Source organism: Canis lupus, chromosome 1, assembly GCF_048164855.1.
Source record: "Canis lupus baileyi chromosome 1, mCanLup2.hap1, whole genome shotgun sequence".
Lineage (NCBI taxonomy): Eukaryota > Metazoa > Chordata > Mammalia > Carnivora > Canidae > Canis > Canis lupus.
Window position 1 is genome coordinate 36,538,473 of NC_132838.1, and position 20,631 is coordinate 36,559,103.

A 20,631-nucleotide genomic window follows, 5' to 3' on the forward strand; every position below is an offset into this window, starting at 1 on the left:
ACACCTTGTTTTGATGATACATGTGTCAAGCGTCCCAAGAGAACAAGGTGAATGACCTCAGAAATCACATAGTGCCATTCTGCCACAGACGCAAGGCTTCCCAGTTTCAGTGGGAAGAACATAGACACTGTGTTTTGATGATACATGTGTCAACATCGCAGTGGAAGAAGATGTCACATGTGGAGTGGGAGATACTGTGGTCCTCTTTGGAAAAAGACAATTCGCTACATAGCAGATTGAAACTTGTCTTCTCCAACACCTCAGAGTTACCTGTAACTCTGACTAGACTGACATGTGTTCCAAGGCCATCCTTAAGCAGTGGCTCAAAGATACTTAATATAATCTCAAGGCTGCAGGAGAGGCACTTCTAAGGGGTACCCTACAGTGCAGCAGTGTTGTTCAGAACCGTTTTATACTAGAGGCTTCTTGGAAGCTAAGTCTGGGGTTAAATAAAAATATCCTTCAAATAGTATATTCCCATGTTCCAGAAGATGATTGAGGATTTGACGGCTGCATGGTGGTGAAGCTGTATATTGGCCTTGAGGTGCCGCCAGCAGGTCTAGGAGGCATCTTGTTATATCTGAGTGAGTCTGTAACTGGGCTTCTATACTTGAAAATGGTGATGTAAACACTTGCTATGCAGAGTTGTTTAAAAAGTCAAGTTAGACAATATATGTAAAGAGCTTAGAGCAATGACTGCCCCACAGTGACCACCTAGTGCATTATTTTATTACCATTTTAAGTACTCTGAAAGCCCAATTTTATGAGATCTGAAGCCTCTTGACAATCTGGTGCAGTAAGATGGAGATGGCAGTAGTAGGAAGTGATCCTGTGTCATCGCCCCACGGATGCCTCCACATCCGGCAGAAGAGAAGTTCCCCTTCTTTCCCCGCCTGAGCGGGCAGCAGCTGAGGCACTGCCTGCGCCTGGCCGTCGTGCTCCTGCGGGGAGCCAGGCCTCGTGCTCAGCAGGAGGGACCCCGCGAGGCTGGGACCTCCCGATGTTAGGTGGCCACGTGAGCAGGATGCCGAGCCACCGGCTGTCAGCCTGGGGCTCTCGGGGTCGGTCGATGCGCTGGGCTGGACCCCAGGCCAGGGCCAGGCCCCCGGGGACCACCCGGGTTGGAGGAGGCGGCGGGGCCGGTGAGGAGCCGGTCGGGGCGGTCCCCCGGTCAGGTGCACTCGAGCCGTCCGCAGGACGATGGAAGCTCTTGGTCAGAGACAGCCGCCTGCACCCTAGGCGCACGGACGTGGCTGCCAGGTGGAGCTGTCCCCAGGCTCCCCGACGCTGCAGGACGCCCAGGCCTTGGCTCTGTGGAGGATTCGAGGTCCCGCGTGGTGGGGAATGGCAGCCCGGAGGTGACGGGACAAACCGAGTCTCCCGTGCACGGAATGGAGGGAGAGCGTTGCAGCAACAGTGCAGAGAAGGTAAAGGTCCAGGAGCACAGGCGGGTCGTGGGGACGCCGGCGGCCCTCGGTGCCTCGGAGGCGGTGCAGCAGCAGGTGCGGGGCGCGCAGCCGGCGGGGAGGCCGCTGCACACTCCCTGCCTCCGCCGCGGCGCCGGACACACGCCGCTTTCTCCGAAGCTTCCTTCCCGCGCCGCTGGCGAGGAGGGGCGGCCCGCAGGCCCGCGGGTCCAAGCACCCGGCAGCTGCCCGCGCAACTCACTCCCCCGAGATTTAGTCTCTTTCGAATAAAACAAACCAAACCCCACCCGCTGGGCCCCCGCCCTGCACCCCGGGCCCCCCGCGCCTCCCAAACGCGCCGCTAACAGCCGCCAAGTTGACGCGCGTGTTTGTTTCCCGCGCCCGCGCACGCCGAAACCGAAAGCAGGGGCGGCGGCGCGGGGGTGCGGCCCGGATCGGAGCGAGCCTCGCCGCGAGCCTCGGAGCGCCGGCCCCGGCTGCAGTTGCCCTCGCTGCCGCCGCGGGCCGGGGGCAACAGTGAGCTGCGGCGGCGGCGGCGGCGGCGGCGGCGGCGGCGGGAAACCGAGGCTCCGGCGGGGAGGTCGCTCCAGCTCGGCAGGCGAAAACCGGGGAGGCGGCAGCGAAGGATCCTCAGAAATTCTTGAGGGAGGGAGCGAGGACGATGGGATACAGCTTGTAGGAAGAGCGAAAAGCAGACCGTTCGCCTGTACCAGGATGGCCGAGTGGTTAAGGCGTTGGACTTAAGATCCAATGGACAATGTCCGCGTGGGTTCGAACCCCACTCCTGGTAGATGTTTGGTTTTGCTTTTTTTTTTCACCTAAACTTCTCATTTGCTTTTTGAACATCAATTTCACCGGGCACGCCACGCCTCGGGCCCCAGGATTCCGCCTTCTTGCTGGCAGAGACGCACCCTGTCCCCCCACCCCCGCGACGCGAACACGCCGCGCGGCCTCGCTCCCCGCGGGCGGGAGACGACGCGGCGGTCGGGTTGCGCGAGGGCGGGCCGCGGACTGGGGCGGGCGGGCGTCTCCCCGGCCAGGGCCGCGCGGCGCCAACGGCTCCCGGGGCCGAGCCCGGGTGGGGACTGGGGCGCGCGGGCCCGGCCAGGCTTCCCCGCGGACGAGCGGGCGCCGGGCCGGGCGGGGCGGGCGGGCGCCCCTGAGCTGCAAGCCTCGCTCCAGGCCTAGAAAGCTGCTCCTGCAGAAAAGGCAAAGATCAATCTCGACCTTTTTCCTTTTCGCTAAAATTAATTGTGCGCGCGCGGTTCTTCCATTAGCTCCTTGAAGGCGGAGACAGTATGCATGCATCACAGCTCTAAGATGGACTCTAACTTGTATTCCGTTTACAATTTTAGAATACTAATGGCATGGTCTAGTCTTTATATATATATATATATATATATATATATATATATATATATATATATATATTTCTTCAATATGAAAATAATCTAAAACCTAGAGGAAAAAGTTGCAATTACAGTGCAAAGAACAGTTTTAAAAAAAAAATCATTTGACAGTAAGATGCCGACTAGATGCTCCAATAAAACTATTAAAATCAGGAAGTTAACGTTGATAATTTACTACATCTAGTGTTTAAACCGCATTCAATCACCAGTTGTCGTTTGTAGTAACAAGCTCCTGTTCAGTATAATGTGTTGCATTTACTTGTCACATGTCTTTAGGCTTCTTCAATCTCTGACAATTTCTCAGCGTCTCCTGACTTTCATGATCTTGACACTTCCGAAGATAAATAGGCCAATCATTTTGTAGGATGTCCCATTGTTAATTTGGGTTTGTTTGATGTGATTCAGATTGAGTTTCTGTAGCAAGAGTATCACAGAAGTATCACATTGCATCTTCTCAGGTAGAGTAGTTTTGATGTGTCCTGTTAACGGACTTAATTCACCTGATTAAGCCTCTGCGGAGTCTTCACCACGATAAATTCACTCATTTTCCCTTTGTGATTAATACATAATTGGGGGGAAAGTGCTTTGAGGCTATATAAATATCCTATTACTAGTCAAACTTTCCATTTTATGCAGCTATTTAAAGGATCATAAGCAATCTAAGTGTGCACTCATGCTATCCTATTTGAATAAATGGTTACAATCCATGCTGTATTTGATGCTCAAAGTGTCCCAGATTGGCCAGTGGGAATCCATTCAAGCTTAATTTTGACGTGTCTCCATCATTTTTTAGCACTTCCTTACCTCCTAGACCAAGATATTCCATGCTTACCTTGTATTTGCTGTGACCCAGCCCTAGAATCAGCCATTAGAAACCTAGACCTCAGTGTTGGTGTGATCATTCTTTTGATATGTTATTGTTCCCAGGCCCTCTGAGTGGACAGAATTAGGGAGCCTGTGTCGACCTGTACACATCTATATTTATCTACTCTCCATTTATACTTATATCCAGGAATTTATAACAATATCTCCAATTCTCATGCATCGCTACAGATTTTTAGTTTTTCTATCCATAATTGTCATTCCCTAAATTTGCCAATGTAAAATTTATTTACCTTGCTTGAGCCTATACAATGGCTTTAGAATTGAATTGTTCAAGAAGGGAAGGGAAGAAAAGAGGAAAAGAAAGAGTGTCTGAGTAGTTTGGAAATGAGCACCCTGCCAGCATCTGAGAACTGGCTATGAGCCAGTCACTGTTAGACATTTGGGATGTGCAGATAAATAACCTAGCATCTGTCTCAAGGAGCTCAGTGAGGGATAGATTTCAATGAATCACATAATGACAAAATATGAATTATGTCCAAGAGGCTAAAAGACCAGTGTGAGAAGTCCTAAGTCTTTCCTAGAGAGGCAGCTTTAGTTGGGAACTAAAGAAAGGGAAGTAGGGCTCTGGGAGGGGAGGGAGAGAGGTACAGGTGGGGTAAGCCATCTTGAAACCAAGCTAAGTATGGTCTCTGCACGAAAGGATTCAAAACAAGAAGCAACCTGATTAGTGTTGCATTTGGAAGTTTCTCTAGCGACACAGACACTCTTGGTCCATCTATATAGGTTTGGAAGAAGGGGGAATATTGAATCAGAAGGAAATATTTTTGGGTGAAGACTATTTAATACACTCAATAGCCAGTTCAACCGAGTTCAGTGTACCTCCCTCTTTCTCCTTAAAGGCCAAGCAAGAGAAAAAAACCATATTGATTTGAAGCCTTTCCAGCCTGAACTTAGGGGCTTGTGCTATTTAAGTATTCTTATTACTATGTCCAAGTGCAAATGTGGAACAGTACTACCAAGAACAGGCAAAGAGTAGTGTGGAGTTTTACTTTGTTTCTTTAAAAACTATATTGTAAATTAAGCTTCTAGTTTGTATTAACCAGTTACTGTGCATTAGCAGAGATGGTAAAAGACTCATAAGTATTCTTGAGATTGCTGAAATTCGGCCAGGTTACTCTGAGATGCCACAAAGAGGGGTGAAATGATGTCTGAAGACTGCTGGCTCAGAAACAAGAGAATCTCTAAGATAGACATTGAATTCCAAGTTTTCTATTGATTAGTATGTAGGGACTACTTAACCACAGTCTTCACACACCAAATTAAGTGGAATCTTTCGCTTTACTCTTTCCTTCTCTACCTAATGTATTATGATCAGCAGGATTCCCTAACTGAATTTTGATTTACTGCAGCAAACATTAAGGATCCGATTCAATTTATAAAAGTTCAAATCATGTGGTGACTGAGTAGAAAGAACCCAGGCTTTGGGCAACACAGGTTTACCAATTTTCTCAGGTTACTAGTCTTCCTTTTCTCAGTTATAAAGAGGAAAATAATACTTACCCCACTGAATGTTTGTAAGGCTGAATCGACTATGATAATGCCTTCTTTGTGATAATAAGAAATATTAATAATATTATTAATATTAACTAATATTGGTCTCATAATAATGCCTCCTCACAAAAGCAGATGTTTCATACCTCTGAGTTCTCGTCCCCTCTGTGGGAAATACAGAATAACTACACTGTCCAAGTCGGAAGAAATCTTACCTTGCACGTAAAGATCACTTTGCGATTTTTCAAAACACTCTTACATTCACAATCTTCCTTGAGAGGCAGTTTTATGCAGGATCCATTGTACCTATGGGGTAGATACACTTATACACCATCTTCTTCAACAAATGTAAAAAGTAATGTTTTCTTTCACTCAAAATTATAGAGAGCTAGGAACATCAGTAGTTCTTAAAGATTGAAATCCTGTCCTAAAACGTAGCAGAATCTTTACTTTCCCATGAAAGTAGACCTGTTATATTAAACTCTTTATTTTTAAAAATTCTTAGAAGATTTTGAATTTGAATCATTTGTAGGTATACCACCACTAAGTGTAGACTGAGTTTCCAATAATTATTTGGACAATAAGAAATTAAGTCACTAGTTAATTAGAATTATAAATTATGAGTATGGATTGTAAGGCTTCTCTTTGTGAGTTTGAATTGGTTGTAAGTCATTCAAAATTATTTGATTATTTTCTGTTGGGCTTCTTTACAGAGAACTCTGTGGAAGACTGTTGCGAATGCATTTAAACAGTGACACCTACTGGTTAATTTGAGGCAAATATATGTGTTAAATTGCCTTATACGGACTATAAAATCCTGAAAAATTGTTGTTCCTATGTCAACTATGTGTAGGAGCACATCAAGGCTATGTCTTACGCAGCCACTATTTTGACTTTCTTTTTTCTCTTTTAGTCATTGATGATAAATCTGCCATTGAAAAGATTACTAAGTCACTGACACAATTTGCACGGGCCATTATTTAAATTGTATGAACAGGGCCCTTATCTCATCATATCCATCATCTTTGTTTCAATTTTTTTTTTCAAACTCGGAAACTGTGAAGTTGAATAGAGATTTGGGTTAGCCACTAACTTGAAAACACAGAAACCACGCCCCGTTTGAGAAATCCTGAACAAGGAGCTTTCTTTGTCCTTTGTACCAAGTTGGAATTTGGAGATCTTAATTAGTCATTTTGTATTATATCTTGCTTTTAGGTACAATTGCAGCTAATTAATGAACAACTTGAATGCACATCGCACATTTGCTAATCGTTCAAGTGAGATAAATGATAATGCCTCTAGCCTTCATGAGTCTGTTCGGTTACAAAGATGCCAGGTAGGAGTCAGGGAACATAATTCCAGGTTCCTTACATCTACACTATTGCCAGAAAGAAGGTCATTGTGAACCACATGGTTGATTTGTGAACTACTTGGTCTCATTTTCATCTAAATAGATTTTGATGTCTCTGAACCACTTATTGGAATACCTGGCAGAGAAGCAGTGATTTAACTGGGTCATTACTCAGGTGGAAACTGCCTCAAAGAGTGTCTATAGCAAATCATATACATTGTAGAAATGCCTGTGGAATAAATGAACAACTTTGAAATCCACTGACTATACTTCACACTTCATCTGTTTATTGTACACATTAATTCTCATTTAGGATGTGTGTTTTAAAATGTATTCTGGATTTGTTTTAGTTAAGTGTAAGACACATAAACACAGAAATGACTGACATAAGGGAACACTTTTTTATACTTACAAATCTCTAGAAACAAGAGTCATGGCATGCCATGTAGGGGCACATACATGAGGGATGTGTCAAGAAGCAGAGGAAGCAAAGGGCAAAGCATGGGCAAAAACCTTTTATAGTGGTTTTCACAAGAAGGAATGGGTGAGGCAGGGTAAGCCGGCTTAGGTTTTGGTAGTTTGAATAATTTCAGTAGGCTCTGCGGTGTAGGGACTTTCTGAGTTGTCTAGCATCCCTAGGAATTAGCTAACCCAGAGAGGGGCAGTACCTCCCTGATCAGCAAAGGCCTAGATGCCAGAATGTCAGAATATGGAAAATAGGAAAATATAGTTAATTGAGTATGGGTTCAGGCATTCTCACACTTCTTTTTCTTCTCTTTCTCCTTCTTTTGCAGCTAGAGTGGGTCTCATCTGATTAGAAGAATCAGGATCCAGAAGCCCAAAGAGGCAAACACGTAAGTGGTTTTTGAATCATTCCTATCTGGGTAGGCTATATACACTGTACTTGTGCAATTCTCATCTCAAATTTATCTTTGGGTTTAGATTATCTTTTCGGCCATTTTATTCATGGCTGTAGTATAGTGAAGCTCACAAATTACTGAAAAAGGTAACTTTTTAAATTGTACTGAAAAGATGGATTATTAAGAAGTGTGTTGAATATTTGTCTCAATTCTATAATCTTCTTTGTACATAAATACAGAAGTATGTGCATTTGTGAACTACACAGAATAGGTCCTAAGAGGCAATGCAGAGCTGTGACTAGAAGTCAGCCAGCCCAAGTTTCAACCCCAGCTCCAACCCTGATGAGCAGTGTGACTTTGGACTGGTTATTCACCTTTGCCACATCTTTGTTTTCTCATCTGTAAAATGGGGGTGATAGTAGAAGTACCTATCAAGTGATTTCTTGTGAGAGTTAAATGTGCTGTTGACAGAATGCTTAGAAATTGCCTGGCATTTGGATGATCAATTAGAATAAACTATTGCTATACTTTAGGGATTCTGATATAGTGTACCTATAGATTGACTATGAGACCAGTTTGATTCTGCTTTGGAAATACATTGTATTTGCCATAACAGTTGCAGTAAAGTGAGATTGTTAGCAAACGACACGATTTTTTTTTTTTAAGGGAGATAGAGTGTAGGCACATGTGCATGAGGTGCAGAGAGGCAGAGGGTGAGGGAGAGAGAGAATCCTAAGCAGGCTCTGTGCCCATCACAGACTCAGCACTCGGCTTAATTTCACGACTCTGAGATCATAACCCGAACCAAAATCAAGTCAGATGCTTAATTGGCCCACCCAGGCATCTCAAAAAATGCTATTTTTAAAAGACATGAAATTTGGGAGAAGGGCATAGATTGCATTTTTCATTTTGTTCACTAAACTTTTTTTCCCATTTAAAAGTCTTTTTTAAATGCCTAACTTTCCATCAACAATCTTTTCTTAAATAAAAATGGGTAATGCCTTGAATAAATTTTATGTTCAAAAAATAGCACAGAGTTCTAAACTCTAACTTTTCAAATTCATGATAAGTGAGCTTATTGTTTCCCCCTGGGTGTCACACCCACTGGGTTAGTCACAAACAGCTATATTAAGGATGTTGTTCACATTTTTTAAATGCTAACATTCTGGCCCACCCAGTTCTGCTTCAATTTTCAATGCAACCTGACTTATTTTTTTTAATTTCACATAAAGAAAAATAAAGACCCCTATTACTCAGAAGATGTTTAAAAGAATATGTAATGTCATGCTTTTAAGTGTGGCAAAGTGCTTCATACAATATAGACTGACCTTGGAGTCTATGATTATGCAGAAGAATCCTTTTACTATGATTCAGTACAATGCCTAATTCTACTAGTACACCACAAAGAACAACACATAGAAGGATACATGGAACCAAAATGAAATTTTTAAATGGCTTAATGAGTTGAAATGACACAGTTATATACTAATTGTATCAATTTCTTTTTTTAAAGATTTTATTTATTTACTCATGAGAGACAGAGAGAGACAGAGAGAGAGAGAGGCAGAGACACAGGCAGAGGGAGAAGCAGGCTCCATACAGGGAGCCCGACATGGGACTCGATCCCGAGTCTCAGGATCATGCCCTGGACCGAAGGCAGCGCTAAACTGCTGAGCCACCCGTGCTGCCCGAATCAGTCAATTTCTTTAATGCTGACTTTAGTCTCTGAGGAGGTATCCTCAGACCAAAGTAGGATGAGGATGAAGTTGGATAATTTGAGGTAGAGAGCCTCGGGTAGATTTGGAGTGAAGCAGATGTTTCCCAGTGGATTTCTCTGTTTTGCTTCTACATCTCTGTGCCATAAGCCAGTCTAATGCCTGCTTAGAAAACACACAGCTACTGCTGCCTTTTGCCCATGTTTTCAAAATGTCTAGGAAAGTCTTGTAGAGAAACACCAGCACTGAGAGATGGGCAAACTCTAGTTCTAACTGAACAATTCATTCATTCATTCATTCATTCAGTATTTTTTAAGTGATTAGAATGGACAATTCTCTGCTGGTTGCTCAGATATGGTTATGAATAAGAAAGACAAGGTCTTGTCCTCATAGATCTTACATTTAGGGAATACAGGCACCAAACAACTAATCATAATGTTAATTGTTTTCCCAGTCATAGTTTCCCTCCTAGAAGTGTGGGCACAGTTTGGAGCAGGAGAGGAGAAGCGAAGGCCTTTCACAGAACAGAAAAAATGTGAATGGATAGTAGCCATCTGCCCTTTGCCAGAAGAGAGCCTGAATTCAGCCCACAGACAAAGAAAGTGAGAGAAAGATGAGAGAGGGAGGGAAAGAAGAGGGGAGGAAGAAATAAAGACAGAGGATGAGCTAGAGGGAGGAGAAACAGACAGACAAAAAACCCAAGGCCTCAACCAATTTCCTGGAGCCAGTGGTTCTAGAATCGGCTCCACACTTGTATTTCCAAGTTAAGACTATGAATTCCTCTTTTGTGTGGCTTCCTATTTGAAGCTAAAAGAGTCCTGTCCTGAATAGCATAGCTTTTAAATATTGATATAAAGTTGAGTACCTTCTTGAATAGCAAAGGAGTTTTAAAAAACTGTAGTATTTCAGAAGGGGAACAAGTGATGGCTTTATGACATTTAATCATGGGTTTGTTGACTATAAAAGTTGGAAGGGATTTACTTAGACAAAGCTTCCAGTGAAGCAGAAATAACCCACTGACCACTCCCTGGCAGAGGTAAACTAATCTCTAAACCAGTGGTCCTTAATAGTGATAGCACTAACCCTGGGGAGCTTCTGGAAGAATGTGGTGGCACTCTGAGCTTGTCATGTTAATTTGGAGGGAGGTTACTGTCACTGGGGAAGGGGAAGGGATGCTGGGCATGCTGCAGTGTGTGGAAGTCCCACATAATAAAGAATTATCCTTCATCCTGCAAGAGTTTGGACTGTCCATCAGAATACTCCTGTAGGTTAAAAGTCTGTTTGTCTGGACCTATAACCTAACTGCATCTTCTATGTTAAACACAAAATGTTTTTACAAGCTTTCAGTATGCAGTGAATTTTCCAAGTACCCAGCTACCATGTAAATCAAGGAAAAATGGTACTTCATTTTATTTAGAATTTCATCAAGAGCTGGTTTCCATGTTAGAAAACACATCACTCATAGCAGCAGCACTATTTGAGTATCTGTTATTTGATTCACTAACTCAACACGCCTGCATCAGAATACATGTATTGCTGTTGTATTCTTCATGATTTGTTGGGCTCTGTCTTCTATGGTATGTCCATGCTCTAGCACCTACATATTGAGATATCCTATAGAACCAGATGTTTTCCACCTCCTCACTCATCAAGCTGGGCCTTTCATCCAGCCCTGGCTCATTTGTTCTCTTGTTGACATAGGCACAGCCTGCCTGCTCATGCCTCTTCTTGAAACATCTGCTTCCCACATTTACTGAAGCCACGTGGGCAGGATTACATCACCTCAACCTCCTTGCATCAGTTGACTCAACAGGGCCAATTATGTTCTCTTTCAACCATTTGCAAGGATCCATAAGGTCATTTTCGGCTATGTGCACAGAGAAGCAACACGATCTGATGTGTAAAGAGATAAATGGATGAAGCACATGCAGAGAAAAGCAAAGATGAGTGACCATGTGTCCAAAGAGAGGAAAAAACACCAGTGAGCAGCTGCTTTGGTCCCCAGTGCATTTCCTAATGCAAGTTTGTGACTTCAGGAAGCCTGGATGAGTACTCTTCTGCTTGTACCTGTGATCGAATGGTCGCTGACACAAAAGGTTGCCTTTGACCTGGTCATATCAGTGTACCAACTCTTTAAGACCTGAAAGTCAGATAGAATGAGTCTTGAGCTACTCTAAGGTTTGAGTTTCTCCCTCTAACACTGCTGATTCACGTGTCTCTATGTTGAACTTATGTAATTGTTTTTTAAAAACTTTTATTTGGGGGATCCCTGGGTGGCTCAGTGGTTTAGCACTTGCCTTCAGCCCAGGGTGTGATCCTGGAGTCCCGGGATCGAGTCCTATGTCAGGCTCCCTACATGGAGCCTGCTTCTCCCTCTGCCTGTGTCTCTGCCTCTCTCCCACTCTGTGTCTCTCATGAATAAATAAACGAAATCTTTAAAAAAGTAAAAATAAAAACTTTTATTTGAAATTATTTAAAACTTTCTGAAAAGCTGTAGAAACAGTGCACCCTTTACTCAGACTCCCCAGTCTGTCAGTTTGTCCTATTTCTGGTGATATTGACTTTTAAACTTAGATAAAATTATCTTGGCCAGGTTTTTCTCAACTGTGAAGCTAATTACTGAATATTTTGTGCTTCCACTCACTAGTATTAACTTCCATTGATAATTTGTATTTGAATCAATTATAACTATGATTTTTGCCAAATGGTGTTTTTTTCTATGTCCATCATTCCTTTTATGTTTCTTAGTTAGTGTTCTACTGTAAGATAGACGTTTCTCTTCTCCATCACATAGTAATTCAATTACTCAATATAAGCTCAGAGATTCCTATTTTATTCAATTGGTTATAATCCATACAGTCATTAAAATTTGGCTGTTCAAAATTTCCCGGATTTGGCCAATGGAACCCCTTTCAAGTTGGTCATCTCTTCTCCCTAACTCTCTCCATGCAGACCGGCCAAGAGGGTCCTGTGTACTTCCACTGGTCATACTGACCTGACATTATCCCCAACCCCGCACCATATCCATATCCCAGGTAACTATGACTCTAAATGCTGAATTCAACACAGCTGTTAATAGCCTTTATTTCAGCTATTCTTTTAGGTTATTGAGATCATTTCTGAACTTTGATTCTCCTCAAAGCATTCACTTTCCCTCCAACTTTTAAGCTACCCAAGTTTTTAATACATTTTTATTCAAGCCAATGATAAAATCTTGAATACAACAGGGGCTAAGACTTTCCTGCTCTTAGAGATACTTTTTTTCAGGTGGAATTGATACATTAATACATACTTTTTGTATGTTGTTGTTCAGCCAGCTCCAAACTTATGTTTAATGACTATCCAGTTTGCATTTGTTCATTGTGACCACAAGCGTATCTTGAGTTTTTTTCTAATAGTGTGCTGAAATTAAAGTGCATTCTGTCTATGTGTAGTGTAGTGACCTTATTAAAAAATACAATTATATTAGTTTGACCTAAGATGTAGTAAATGAACCCATGCTGACATTTATTGCTTATTGCCTTCTTATAAAAGGAGTTAAGTGGGATCCCTGGGTGGCGCAGCGGTTTGGCGCCTGCCTTTGGCCCAGGGCGCGATCCTGGAGACCCGGGATCGAATCCCACATCGGGCTCCCGGTGCATGGAGCCTGCTTCTCCCTCTGCCTGTGTCTCTGCCTCTCTCTCTCTCTCTCTGTAACTATCATAAATAAATTAAAAAAAAAAAAAAAGGAGTTAAGTAACTTGCTCTAAGTATAACCAAGTGAAGATCTGGAATCTGAGTCCAGGCTGGTGTATCTGTCTCTAAAGCTTTGCTTTTTTCACAATGCCTCCATCAGTTTACATGGGGATGGAGAAAGATCTCTCCTCTTTCTGTTTTTACATTCTATGTTACTTTATTGAGACATTGCCAGTGCAAGTCTTGGCACTTAGGTGTGCTGGAGGGTAAGATAAACATTACCCTGGTAGGATCCAGGAGTTATCACTACCTCAGTTCTCTGGGGGTATACAGGCAGCATTCAGGCCATCCCTTCACAATGTCCTACTACATTGCCCATGTATAGATTGATACCTAGATTAGAAAAGCAGACATGAGTCTCTTAGAGTAAGAGCAAAGCATTTCTAAAGCACAATTAGGAAATTACATTATTTGTACTGTGAAATATTTATCCAACATTATTTTATGTCTCAGAACATCAGTATTTCAAATATGATGGGTTACTCTGCAGCCTTTGAGTTCATGGAAAGGTAAGTTTGTTGTTTCCTTCTTTTTTTAACCCCTATAATCTAATGCTCACCACAACTTGGAAATGCTACAAAAGCCATGAAAGGTATACCACTCAATGAAGGTAGCTTTGCTAGACAAAGAAGGAAGACGAAATAAGCAAAAATCTCCTTAAGTACTAGGAATGGTCTATTGAAGCTGTTTTTCTGGAGTGGGTGAATGTTGTATGCAAAGATCACATTCTTGTGGTTGTGGTCGTGTTGAAGGGACAAGAACACAGGAAGAGGAAAGATTCTGAACAAAGGAATATTTAAGTTAACTAGCAGGGAGAAAAATTCCCACATAGGAGTCAGTAAATTCAAGAGAAGTGGTGGGAGTCATCATTTCAATGCTGAGAGATGAACTGCACAAAACAACAGAGGCACTTCTGTGGGGAACACTCCCAAGCTGGCAGCCGCTCAGACAAGTCCACCCTCCAGGACTTGGCAACATATGGCTCTATGGCTTTCCAAGCTTCTGGGATAATGGCTCCCTGCCTACCACCTCTCAGGAAAATGGCCTGTGGGCCCCAAAGCCCATCTATCCTGTGATGCACCTGAGCTGAGTGAGCATGAGTACCCCTGAAAAGAACTCTGCAAGTTCATTGATTTTTTTTCCATACAGATATCTTTTTTTCTCTACAAAATCTTCATAAAGAAGTAGAATTTCCATCACCTGTTGTCATCAAATAAATCTAGATATTTTCTCCTGGTTTTATTCATTGTTTGAACAGAATATGGTTGAGACTTCTGGTTACCCACCTTCCCCTATCTATTCTCCGATTCATCCAAAGTAATTGAAGCACAATGTTGGACAGGGACACAGAGCTGCCTGGAGTAAAGACCACATTGTACAGCTTTTCTCTTACCAGCAAGCAGCAATGTGTGTAAAAGCCAGTGACATAGGTAGAAGTGCTACTGGAAAACTTCCAAGAAGACATCCTTAAAGGACTGTGTGACATCCCCTTTGTCTGCTCCTGTGTACATGGATAAGATGAGTGGTCATACTGGATCACAGGAAAGAGGCCACATACTGGGGTTGGAAGAAAAGAAAGCTAAAAAGAGCTTTTTCCTGAGGTCTTATCTTAGTAAAGCAAAACCACCATCCCAACTCAGGACTACCGAACTTTAAATGCCCATGAAGACTGAAATAGACTGTTACCTAGGAACTCCACTAGTCCTACCTGATAGTAGCACAAATCAGTATAAATATCATATTAGTATAAGAAATACAAGAAAGAAGTCCCTGACCATTGCTCTATACTGACATTTTAGCTCTTTCTTTTCATCATGTGTCCTCTCTGTCTTGCCCTGAAATACTGAAATAGAGTTTAAGAGAATTGTCAAATTTCCAACCTGTCTACCTGAATATTAATATAGAAAAAACATGGTCAGATGCTTGATTTTTTTTGGTTCTAAGTGAAATTATAGCCAATGATACCAACATTAAGATGCCAGGAAAAGCAGATAGCAGCCTCTACATAATTTTTTTTTTTCTTTTTAAGTTTCTTTAGGACACTAAAGGAGCAACAGAGTTTCTGAAACTGAAGGCTCTGGTCTCATTTATGTGTTCCTCCTTTCTGGATCCCTCCATACTCTGCCTCCCCAAGGACTCTCAGTTATATGAGATTAAAACTGAGGAGGGAAATGGGTGGCTCAGTTGGTTGAGAATCTGATTCTTGGTTATGGCTCAAGTCATGATCTCATAGGTCATGAGATCCAGCCCCACACTGGGCTCCACACTTAACTTGGAGTCTGCTTGGAATTCTTTCCCTCCTCTTCTCCTTCCCCCTCTGACCCCTTCACTCCTTACCCCCATGCAAGTATGCACTCTTTCTCTCTCTCAAATAAATCAATAAATCTTTAAAAAAGAAAAAAGTTCAGGAGAGAGGCTAGATATACCAGATGGGAGTCATCAACCTAAAGGTGACAATGAAAGCAAAGGAATAAATAAAATTACACAAGAGTAAGGAGATGAGTAAGAAGAGAGTCCCTGATGGATTTCTGCAGAAAGCTCATATTTAAGTAATCCATAGAGAAAGAGACCTTCCTCATGAAGACTATGAGGGAGTAGTCAGAGATGCTGAAGAAAAAGCAAAACATTATCAATGTCTTCTATTGATCAACTGGTAAACAGCATCAACTTTCTGTGATCTGGAATATAAGACATGAATTGATATATGGTCACTTGGATCTAGAAACTAGGAGGCCACAGTGATGACCAACACAAGAGCAGTTTCAGGTGGCAGGAATGGGGCTTGGGGAGAGGTTCAGGCAAGAGTTGGGGCAGGCCAAGATTCTGCGCATCAACACATCCAAGACTATTTCCAGCACATAAACTATTGGGCTGCTTTTTGTTTGCATTCGCTGGCAAAGTCAGTGAAAAAGTCATTTGTTTGATAGATTGGACCTTTCGAATCCTGTGAAACAAATTAATATTTGTGTGCAAACCTAGTCTCTGTTAAGAGAAAGAGAAAACTGGCAAACAGCCTTTCTTGGAGGGTAAAATCTCCTTTATGGCACCACAGTCCTGCCAAAGTGCCTCTCACTGGCATCTGGAAAGGTAATGGAAGCCACCACTAGCTTGAATATTCACATTAGCCTTGAAAGGCTTTAGAGATCTAAGCAAGTGCTGCATTGCATCTAGAATTAAGCACTATTACCATATGGACAGAGCCTGAGAAGTTGGAAAGAAGAAATCCAGGCAAAAGGCCTGAGAAACTGACCTGCCTTTTGGGGGATAGAATTAGGGTGGAAATTTGGAGCTTGGAAGACTTTCTGTTATTTTTCCCCCACTGTTTCTATTTTCTACAATTATTTCTTTTTTGTAAAATCTCAGTATTTTGTAAAGTTCTTTAATCATGCAAAGACAGTTTCTTCTTTTATCTCTGTTTCTCAGTGCTTTGTATTATCGTGTGCTAAATATATTTCACCATTTTATTTACTTGAGGCTGAAGCACTGACACCATTATGTGACTTCTCCACATCCAACTCCGAGCTGCACATTTCAAAGATAAATCACTGTAATTATTTATCCTCTTAAAAAGGAGCAGGAGGTTTAAAAGCCAAACTAATATGCACCTTTAGCCCATTTGAATGAGTCTTTGAAAAAAACCAATTGCTTGGAACATTTAACTTTGACTCTGTTTCCAGATACTCTAATAGTATGAGATAATTGTGGTTTGTGGCATGAGTTGGGAAATTTTACTTATTTTTCCAACCATAGCTACATATTTATTAGGATTCTCATTGAGTCCTACAGTGTCCGTCCACAGGGTTGGTTAGCTCAACAACAACCTTACAAAGAACCTGAAAACTAGAGGTTTAGAATTCAGAGTGAACACTTTCAAAGCGGGTGCTCGAGAAGTTTCTATTTGGTTGCTTCTGGTTTATTTTTAGAAGGCAATTCTTGTCTCACTAGCGCTTTTCCTAGATAACTTAAAATGCAATCATTATCACAAATTTGAGTCTCCTTCCCTTCATGATGGCAGAAAATGAAGTTTGCTAAAATTTATTTCCTATTCCACTCTAAGATGGAAAGAATTTTCTGAAAAATTCTAACCTTAAGTGGATGGACAAAAAATTGCCCACATTATAACTTAACCTGACTTTAGAAATATAATATGCATAAAGGCAATCACTATTTTTATTCAGGAAATGTACTATCAGGGCCTTCATGTCAAATACAACCTCTTACACCAACATAGTCAAAAGTCCTACTCCTTTTTTTATCTATTTGCTGGATAGAATTCAATTTGCTATACAAATTTCTTGGTTCATTGTTGGAATTTCTCCCAGGTTCTTGGGAAAAACCTTGGCTGGTCAGAAGTGGTTCATAGTTTTCTTCTCTCTACTCCTGCCTTTTTTATTTTAAACACTTTCAAAATGCAGTCTCTTAATCACATGCTATACAAGGAAATCTTGATGGGAAATACCAGTTTAAAATTTCTCACATAAGCAAATTTTTTTTACATAATGGAAGCTAATCATAAGCAGAAGCCAAGAATATCACTTGCAGAATTCCAATTTGTTGAAGGCCAGTTTTCCAAAAGCTGATTTATAGAATATTCTGATCTATTACATTTATGGGAATTTTGTAAATTAAAAAAAATTCAATTTCTCAAAATTTCAGCATGTTCTGTGAGAATCCATCATACTTTTTTTCTTAGAATACAGGATCATTTTAGGTAAATTCTGATTCCTTTTAGATGGTTTTAAATTTGAAATAAAGAGAGATTCCTGGGTGGCTCTGCAGTTTAGTGCCTGCCTTCAGCCCAGGGCGTGATCCTGGAGTCCTGGAATCGAGACCCACATCAGACCCCTGCATGGAGCCTGCTTCTCCCTCTGCCTGTGTCTCTGCCTCTCTCTTTTTCTCTATCTCTCTCTGTCTCTGTCTCTCGTGAATAAATAAATAAAATCTTTTTTAAAAGTTTGAAATAAAAATTTAAAGCTGATGAAGATGTGAAAATATTTCTGTTAAAGTTAAATATGTCAGAAATATCTATAAATCCGCTAAGGTGGTTGTTGAGTAAATTTGCTTGATGCTAATTTAGTGTGTGGTGACTAGATTAAGACATGTCTACCCTGTATAGTGCAGTATGTACATTGCATACATCTAGGACATTATTCACATAGACTATCCTGTGAATGGGTCCACTCTGAGTTGTATACCACAGTGATCCTAAACCTAAGATAGATCATAAGACATCAGGCTCCGGCCAAGTAGCTTGTTGGCAGCTCCATTAACCAGACCAGCAGTTCCAGTCTAATTCGGAGGGACATACATATCCTAGAAGTTCAAACTAAGAGGATAAAACAAGGCCAGAAGCATAGCTTTTATATGTTAGAATTACCTGGAGGAAATTTTAAAAATTCTTATATCCAGGTTGCACTGCAGACCAGTTAGTTCTTGGTGGGATCCAGGCATGAACTTTTTTATTTTTAAGACTTTATTTATTTATTTATTTATTTATTTGAGAGATAGAGAGCACGTATGCACCCATGGTACACATGTGAGCAGGGGTGCGGGGAGGGAGAAGAGGGAGAGGAAGAATCTCAAGGGGACTCTCAGGAAGTGAAGCCCTTCGCATGGCGGTACCTCATGACACTGAGATCATGACCTGAGCAAATCAGGAGCTGGACCTTTAACTGACTGAGCCACCTAGGAGCCCCGGGAATGAATAAAGAATTTCCTGAGTGATTGCATTATGCAAGTGTTATATAATAAATAATTTGATTGGCATTTGTCCCTGGTTCTTGAGGAGGAGGGAAACTCCAAATTCTTGGAATTCCCCAGTGTTAGGAGTGTCTTTGTTTTTGGTAGTGGGCCCTAGGACCATACCTGAGTTTATGCTAAGTAGATGACTCAGACTGAGGGCTGGTCCTGCCTGAAAGACCAACCATTAGATTAGAAAACTCCGTCTTGAGCCATAAATGATATTAGCACAAACTTTCTTTTTTGTTTTTGTTTTTGTTTGTTTCTCAATCTCCATCATTTTATTTTTTAAATGGCTGTCATGCTCTTCTACCTATTATTTTTTAACAGCAGTATTATTGAGATATAATTCATATATCATCCAACTTGCTTGTTCATAAACTACAATTTAGGGTATCCCTGGGTGGCTCAGCGGTTTAGCGCCTGCCTTTGGCCCAGGGCATGATCCTGGAGTCCCGGGATCGAGTCCCACGTGGGGCTCCCGGCATGGAGCCTGCTTCTCCCTCCTCCTGTGTCTCTGCCTCTCTCTCTCTCTCTCTCTCTCTCTCTCTCATAAATAAATAAATAAATGTTTAAAAAAATAAAAATAAACTACAGTTCAGTGGTTTTTAGTATGTTCACAAAGTTGTGCAACCATCATCACTAATTCCAGAACATTTTCATAACTCCAAAAAGAAATCCTATATTCATTTGCAGTCACTTTCTATTCCCTCACCCCCACATCTGCCCTAACCTTAGACTTGAATTGAAAAAATCAACTTAAAAAAATTTTTTTTAATGTTAAGTAGACTCTACACCCAGTGTGGGGCTTGAACTCATGATCCTGAGATCAAGAGTCCTACATTCTACCTCCTAAGCCAGCCAGCCAGCCCCAAATCAACTCTTTGAGTCTGGAGTCTGCTGTCTTTTGGACTTTACACTATTGTTTCTCTAGCTTGCCAGCTGCAGATCTTGAGATTTGTCAACCTCCATACTAAAGTGAGCCATTTCCTTCTAAACTTCCTCCCTCCTGCTACTTCCCCTCTTCCTCTTCTGCTCTCATTCTCTCTCCATAATTGGTTCTGTTTCTCTGGAGAACCCTAATAACAGCCACTTTAGACCAATCTGTATTTCAGACATTGAAAGTTCTGTCATTATTATCCTTAACTGATGAATCAATCTCTCTCATAAAAGAGGAAGCTGTTATCTTTTTTAAAAACACATTTTTATTTAAATTCAATTAATATATAGTGTATTATTAGTTTCAGAGATAGAGCTCAATGATTCATTAGTCTTTTTTTTTTTTTTGTATATTTTTTTGTTGGAGTTTGATTTGCCAACATAGAGTATGACACCCAGTGCTCATCCCGTCAAGTGCCCCCTCAGTGCCCGTCACCCAGTCACCCCAGCCCCCTGCCCACCTCCCCTTCCACTACCCCTTGTTTGTTTCCCAGAGTTAGGAGTCTCTCATGTTCCGTCACCCTCTCTGATATTTCCCACTCATTTTCTCTCCTTTCCCTTTTATTCCCTTTCACTATTCTTTATATTCCCCAAATGAGTGAGACCATATAATGTTTGTCCTTCTCCAATTGACTTATTTCACTCAGCGTAACACCCTCCAGTTCCATCCACATTGAAGCAAATGGTGGGTATTTGTTCTTTCTAATGGCTAATACTCCATTGTATACATATACCACAACTTCTTTATCCATTCATCTGTCGATGGACACCAAGGCTCCTTCCACAGTTTGGCTATTGTGGACATTGCTGCTATAAACATTGGGTAAACATTGGGGTGCAGGTGTTCTGCCATTTCACTGCATCTGTATCTTTGGGGCAAATCCCCAGCAGTGCAATTGCTGGGTCGTAGGGTAGCTCTATTATTAACTCTTTGAGGAACTTCCACACAGTTTTCCAGAGTGGCTGCACCAGTTCACATTCCCACCAACAGTGCAGGAGGGTTTCCCTTTCTCCACTGCTGCTAGGAACATTGGGGTGCAAGTGCTCTTTCGGATCACTACATTTGTGTCTTTGGAGTGG

At 41.8% G+C, this 20,631-nt stretch overlaps 1 long non-coding RNA gene and 1 other non-coding gene across 3 annotated transcripts in view; both read left to right on the forward strand.

Moving 5' to 3' along the window:
* The first annotated feature begins 1,901 nt into the window (after nt 1-1,901).
* The window catches only part of LOC140633723 (uncharacterized), a 40,829-nt gene continuing 22,099 nt past the window's right edge, over nt 1,902-20,631 (forward strand). Inside the window, exons 1-3 of one of the 2 annotated variants that reach the window (XR_012031313.1) lie at nt 1,902-2,214; nt 7,358-7,417; nt 13,327-13,382. This is a non-coding gene — a long non-coding RNA (uncharacterized lncRNA). The remainder of the gene's footprint in view (nt 2,215-7,357; nt 7,418-13,326; nt 13,383-20,631) is intronic. The other variant, XR_012031312.1, reaches the window with a different exon arrangement.
* Nucleotides 2,136-2,217, forward strand: TRNAL-UAA (transfer RNA leucine (anticodon UAA)). The gene has a single exon. It is a non-coding gene; the product is annotated as a tRNA-Leu (tRNA).